The 6,244-nt window shown below is 53.0% G+C and overlaps 1 pseudogene; it reads left to right on the top strand.

Moving 5' to 3' along the window:
- Positions 1–3,655: 3,655 nt before the first annotated feature.
- Positions 3,656–6,244, top strand: LOC127774294 (berberine bridge enzyme-like Cyn d 4; annotated as a pseudogene).

Genomic DNA, 6,244 nt, shown 5'->3' with positions numbered 1-6,244 from the left:
TCACGCACGAGCACGAGACAGAGCCGTCAAAACAGCGAGGGTAATTTTGTAATTTCGTCTACCACTCGATCCACCGGGATTGCTACCACACACCCCATCCCCACCCTACCCAAACGGCTGGACAGTGGGCCCGCGGATGGACTGTCGGGTGGGGCCTATCTGTCAGTTGGGGTTTTAGGATAACGCGGTGTTTTGGCTCAAGTGGGAGAATGGGTGAAGGGTGATGTGGACTTGGGAAGTTGGGAGCACGTGAATTGTGTGCACAAAACTAATGTTTGTTTATATTTACTAGCAAAATACCTATGCATTGCGACGGATGAAAACAATATAATTTTATAATTTTAATAATTAATCTGTCACATGGTAAATCATCCATTTCAATCATTGACACTTAATAAATAATACGTGAAAAATATTTAGAAATACATCAACATCATTGTTTATTAATAATATTTTTCCTTTAATAATTTTACCTTACATTTTATTATGTTCTCACTTATATATAAATCTATATTTTTCTTTAGTTTTATGTATGAATCGTACTTAAAATTTATAAAAATATTGAATTCATATTGTTTCTAACATTCTATTGTTATTAGATTGTACTTGGCATATATCATTTTGTTTTTTATTCTAAACTATAGTTGATTTGAATTTATTAATTACCTCATTTAAATATCTATATTATTAGTCTAAATTATTTTTAAAATTAAAAATATTAAAATATTATAGATATATCACAATGTTTTAGGGACGGGAAGACAAAGTACGTTCAATGGTTTCAATTTATAACCGGAAAAAGTACGAATTACCCCCCTGAACTATTGTGGTCGTTTGAATTACCCCTCTGAACCACAAAACCGGACATTCTTCACCCCCAACTATGTAAACCGGACGAATTACCCCCCTCGATCCAATCCACGGTGGTTTTGGTCTACGTGATGTACACGTGGCAGTCTAGTCAGCGTTTTTTAATTAAAAAATTGTGGGACCCGCATGTCATACACTTCTCTCTCTCTATTCTCTCTCTCGCTCTCTTTTCTCTCTCACGCAGCGTGCACGCCGTGCGGTGAGGACGAGCGCGGGGACGGGTGGTCGGCGTGGGCGGTCGGCGAGGTGAGGCGAGCGCAGCGGCGGAGGAGGCGAGGCGGCGGCGGCAGCGCGCTCTTCCTCCCGCCCTTGGGCCCGGTTGGCGAGGTGAGGCGAGTGCGGCGGCGCGGACGGCGCGAACGTCGGCGCGGAGGCGTTGGCGGCGGAGGAGGCGAGGCGACGGTGGCGCGCTCTTCCTCCCATCCTTGGGCCCGGTCGGCGTGTGCCCGGTCGACGAGGTGAGGCGAGCGCGGCGGCGCGGAGGCGTAGGCAGCGGAGGAATGTGGCGGCGGAGGAGCGGAGGCGGCGGAGGAGCGCGGGGACGCGCGGCGGGCTTCTCCTCGGCGGTGGCGCGCGGGGACGTGCGGTGGGACACCGCCGCCACCGCGGGCTCCTCCTCCTCCTCATCGTGAGGCGCTGGGACGCACGGTGAGCGGCGGGCTCCACCCTAGATCCAAACACGAGCTCGGTGATGAGGCATGGAGCTCGTGTTAGCGGCGGAGTCAGAGCTCGGCGCGGCGGAGGCGGAGTCAGAGCTCGGCACGGCGGCGGCGGAGTCAGAGCTCGGAGCTCGGGGGATCGAGGATGGCGAGAAGAAGAGAAGAGGTCTGCATCCTCGCTCCCCGTCCGGTGCATGCTTTCCTCGCCCGCCGGCAATGCCCCGCCGCCGGCACAGCGAACCGGGCCCAAGGACAGGAGGAAGAGCGCGCCGCTGCCGCCTTTCCTCCTCCGCCGCCTTCGCTACCACGCTCCTCCGCCGCCATGCAGCTCCGCCGTCACGCTCCTCCGCCGCCTCCGCCTCCGCGCCGACGTCCACGCTGCCGCGCTCGCCTCACCTCGCCGACCGCCCACGATGACCGGGCCCAAGGGTGGGAGGAAGAGCACGCCTCGCTGCCGCCCTCGCCTCACCTCGCCGACCTCCCACGCCGACCACCCGTCCCCGCGCTTGTCCTCGCCGCGCGGCGTGCGCGCTGCGTGAGAGAGAAAAGAGAGCGAGAGAGAGAATAGAGAGAGAGAAAGAAGTGTATGACATGCGGGTCCCATAATTTTTTAATTAAAAAAACGATGACTGGACTGCCACGTGTACGCCACGTAAACCAAAACCACCGTGGATTGGGTCGAGGGGGGTAATTCGTCCGGTTTACATAGTTGGGAGTGAAGAATGTCCGGTTTTGTGGTTCAGGGGGTAATTAAGACGACCATAATAGTTCGGGGGAGGGGTAATTCGTACTTTTTCCTTTATAACCTGATAAAGAAAGAATATTAGATGTCTTAGAAAATTTATAACCTGATAAAGAAAAAAAATTAAATTAGATTAATGCCAAGTGTCACAGTATGTCCTTTAGAAAATTTTGTGGAATAAAAATTACTTATAAGAATATAAGTTGATAAAAAGATATTTTGTGTGACTATGGGTAGTTTGTGGTCTAGATTCTTCTTAAGAAATTTACGTGAGTTTGGATGAGTACAAATTATGTGAGCTTACATTTTTCGTTCTAAGGGTGTTTGGATGAGATTCAGTAACCAAATTACATATGCTAAAAACGGAAATCAAAATTAACAACTTGAAAGTAGGTGGAGCTGGGCAGAGGCAGATCTAACCCTGTTTCGGTTGAACCCCCAAACTTTTTGAGGGATAACGCAAAATACCTGATGAGGTGTGGGTAGGGAGGGATGCTCACTGGCGAGCGACGATGCGGTGGAAGCTAGAAGGAGGACGCCGGGCGCCACCTCTGCTCGCAGGATGGGGATCGGCGCAAGCGGCGGGCGAGGAGACGAAATTCGAGGCCGAGGCCGAGGCCGGATGGGATGGATTAGGATGCTCACCGGTGAGCGAATGCGGCGGGAGCAGGAGGAGGACGCCGGCGCCACCTCTGCTAGCAGGATGGAGATCGGCGCCAGCGGCAGGCGAGGAGACGGGAGTCGAGGGCGGCGGGCGAGGAGACGGGACGGATTGGGGAGGCGGAGGGCATGCACGCGGTGTCGCCTGCCTATGTATGGGTCATATGCACAGGCCCATGAGGCTGGAGTTTTTTCATCTCCCAAAAAAGTTCATCTAAGGTCCCTTGTCGTTGAGTTTTAAACGACCCTGAACCCCTAATCTTGCAAAACGGATCACTTTTAATCCCAACAAGCTAGTATTGCTTTTCAGTTTTGTTGACGTGGTGGCTGAGTCAGTGTAGGGCCCACGTGGACCCCACAAGCCAACCAGCAATCTTCTTCCACCTCACTCCCCTCTACTCCCATCTCAACCCAAACCTCCAGGGCATTCGCCAATGGGTGGGGAGAAGGGTGTCGGTCGGCGGGGAAAAGCTCGACGGCGGAGGCCGCCAGCTGACGTGGCTCCCAATGACCGGGAGCGCTCATGTCATGGACTTGCGCACGTGCGGGGTGTGGCGCGGGTCCCAACTACAACTGCAATGTCGTCTTCACCGGCACGCGTGAGGGCTGGGGCTTCCGCCTCATCACGCTGGCCAAGCTCCTATCCCGGGCTTCCGCCTCGTCACGATGGCCAAGCTCCTATCCCCCAAGCTCATAGTCGCCCCATCGAGCGGCTCAAAAGCCGATGTGTTCAGGTGTCCCCGAGCTTCGCCTCTCCTCCGCAGAGGCAAACGCGCGGCTCCGCCGCATCGTCTTCGAGGTCAACTCCATCTACTCCACGTTGTGGTCGCATCGTCCTCGATGCATGCGCCCTTTTCCCCAACGCTTGCCACCGCCAAGCTTCTTGTTCGCTGCCAGCCTTCTCCCCACCCATCGCCAGGTGCCGTCGTCGGGCTTCTACCTACCACCGCCACCCAACAACCACCACCCTTCTCCCTGCTGGTCACCGGCCACCACACACCTCTCCCGTGATTCAGCGTCTGGCGTCCTCTTCGCTTGCATGCACGGGCACTCATGCAGTCAATGGTGCTCGCAAGTATGCTCAGGCGTCGCAACGTACTCCATCTCCCAACTCTTGGAGATCCTCTCACCAATCCCGACGGTGTGGCTGACATGCGACCATGATGCGGATGTGGCACAGATGCGCGGCGAGCTGACATGCAACGATGTAGTGGTGTAACCCGAGGGGACGACGTGTCGGGAGTCCTTCCTACTTCGCTTCTTCGCGCTCTTCGCCGTGTAGGTCCATGACGCAGCCGTCAGTCGCCACTCTTCTCCCCACCTGTTGCCGGCTGCCCTGGAGGTTTGGGTTGAGACAGGAAGAAAGGGGAGATAGGTGGGAGAAGATTATCGGCTGGCATGTAGGACCCACATGGGTCCCACGCTGACTCAGCCACCAAGTCACCAAAACCGGGGAGCAATACTGCCTTGGGACCTAATGTGACCCGGTTTTGCAAGATTATGGATATGTTATATCTGGTATTTTAGTTCAGGGACAATTTCGAAACTCGACGACAAAATAAGGGACCTCAAGTGAACCTTTTCCTTTCATCTCTCTCATTTCTATTTTTTTTAAAAAAATAGCAAAGATGCTCGTGCGTTGCGATAGGAAATCCAAATTACATATGTTATTTTTTTTCGTGTACGGTGGGAGAGAGTTAGATGATGGATATTTGGGGGCCTTTTTTCATGAACTTCGGTGGGTCTCAGGCACGTCGTGGATGGAACATATGATAGAGATGTGGGTTTCACGTAGAGATAATCAATAGTTGAAGGTGTCATTACTTATTAGTGTGGTATAAAGATTTTATTTTTTGCTGCAAGGGCACTTATCACTATAAAAAATGATTTTCGCCTTTGGCTAAAACCTGTTCTTGCAGGCTGCTAGGTCTAAATATTTTTTTTTCTATAACGGCGCTTATCACTATAAAAAATAATTTTTAGTATCTTTCCATATGGGCAGCACAAACCACATGCGAAAATAGGGTTTTCGCGCATGGGCACATATGGTAGCTATTTTTTAAGAAAATGAACTATTATATATGCAACTGGTGAATTCGTGAAACAAAAATAATAAGGCAAAATTTGCCACAGGACACGCAAAAAGCATATAATTGGTTGAGAGACACCGTTAAAACGTGACACGGCTGATAGACACTACAAAAAAACGTGTAATTGGCTATAGGACACCGGTCACATTATTTTATTATTTCTGGTTCAAAAGAGGTGAGATATTTTTCTAAATGCCCAGATTGCCCCTTCTCTTTCCTTCTTTAAACACCAGTGGGTCCCACATGTCATAGACAGTGTATGTTTAATCTAATTTTTAATAGGTTTTTAACCACCTGGCCCCACGCGTCATGGACTAATTTGTACCTAATTAGTAGGGTGATTACTATTTGCTAATCATAAGTGGGGGCCCACATTGCTCTCCTATCCTTCTTCTTCCTCACACACGTGGCGGAGCGGAGGAACGGCGCGTGGGCAGCGCGACACCCCGAGTGGGACGGTCGGCGTCAACGGGTTCCTCAGCGGCGGCGGCTTTGGCCTGATACTGCGGAAGCACGGCCTCGCCTCCGACCTCGTCGTCGATGCCACCATGGTGAACGTCGAGGGGGAGGCTCCTCGACAGGGCCGCCATGGGGGAGGACCTCTTCTGGGCCATCCGAGGCGGCGGCGGCGGGAACTTCTCCGCGTCGTAGTGCAGAACCAGAACACGCAGTTCGAGTCCCTGTACCTCGGTAGTCGGCACACGCCTTGGCCTCGTCGCCACCATGGCCGACACCTTCCCGGAGCTCGGCGTGACGGCGAGCGACTGCATCGAGATGATGTGGATCCAGTCCATGCTCTACTCCGCGTTCTACGGCACGGGGAAGCCATTGGAGATGCTCCTGGACAGGGGCACCAACAAGCTGGACAAGTACTTGAAGGCCAAGTCCGACTCCATACGTCCAAGAACATGCCCAGCCAAGTCTGGGAGACCACCTGGAGCTGGCTCCTCAAGGACGGTGCCGGGCTGCTCATCCTCGACCCCTACGGCGGCGAGATTGTCCGTGTCGCGCCAGCAGTGACGCCGTTCCCGCACCGGCAGGCGCTCTACAACATCCAGTACTATGGGTTCTGGTCGAAGAGCGGGGCGGCGGCGGCGGAGAAGCACATGGGCTGGATGAGAGGGCTCTACGGTGAGATGGAGCCGTACGTGTCCAAGAACCCCAGGGGCAGCGCAACAGCCATCGCTGCCGTCACAGGATCTCTCGCCGTCTGCCGCTCCTAG

The sequence above is a fragment of the Oryza glaberrima genome, chromosome 5 (assembly GCF_000147395.1).
Source record: "Oryza glaberrima chromosome 5, OglaRS2, whole genome shotgun sequence".
NCBI classification, from domain to species: domain Eukaryota; kingdom Viridiplantae; phylum Streptophyta; class Magnoliopsida; order Poales; family Poaceae; genus Oryza; species Oryza glaberrima.
This window is presented reverse-complemented; position numbering and strand designations above follow the sequence as displayed.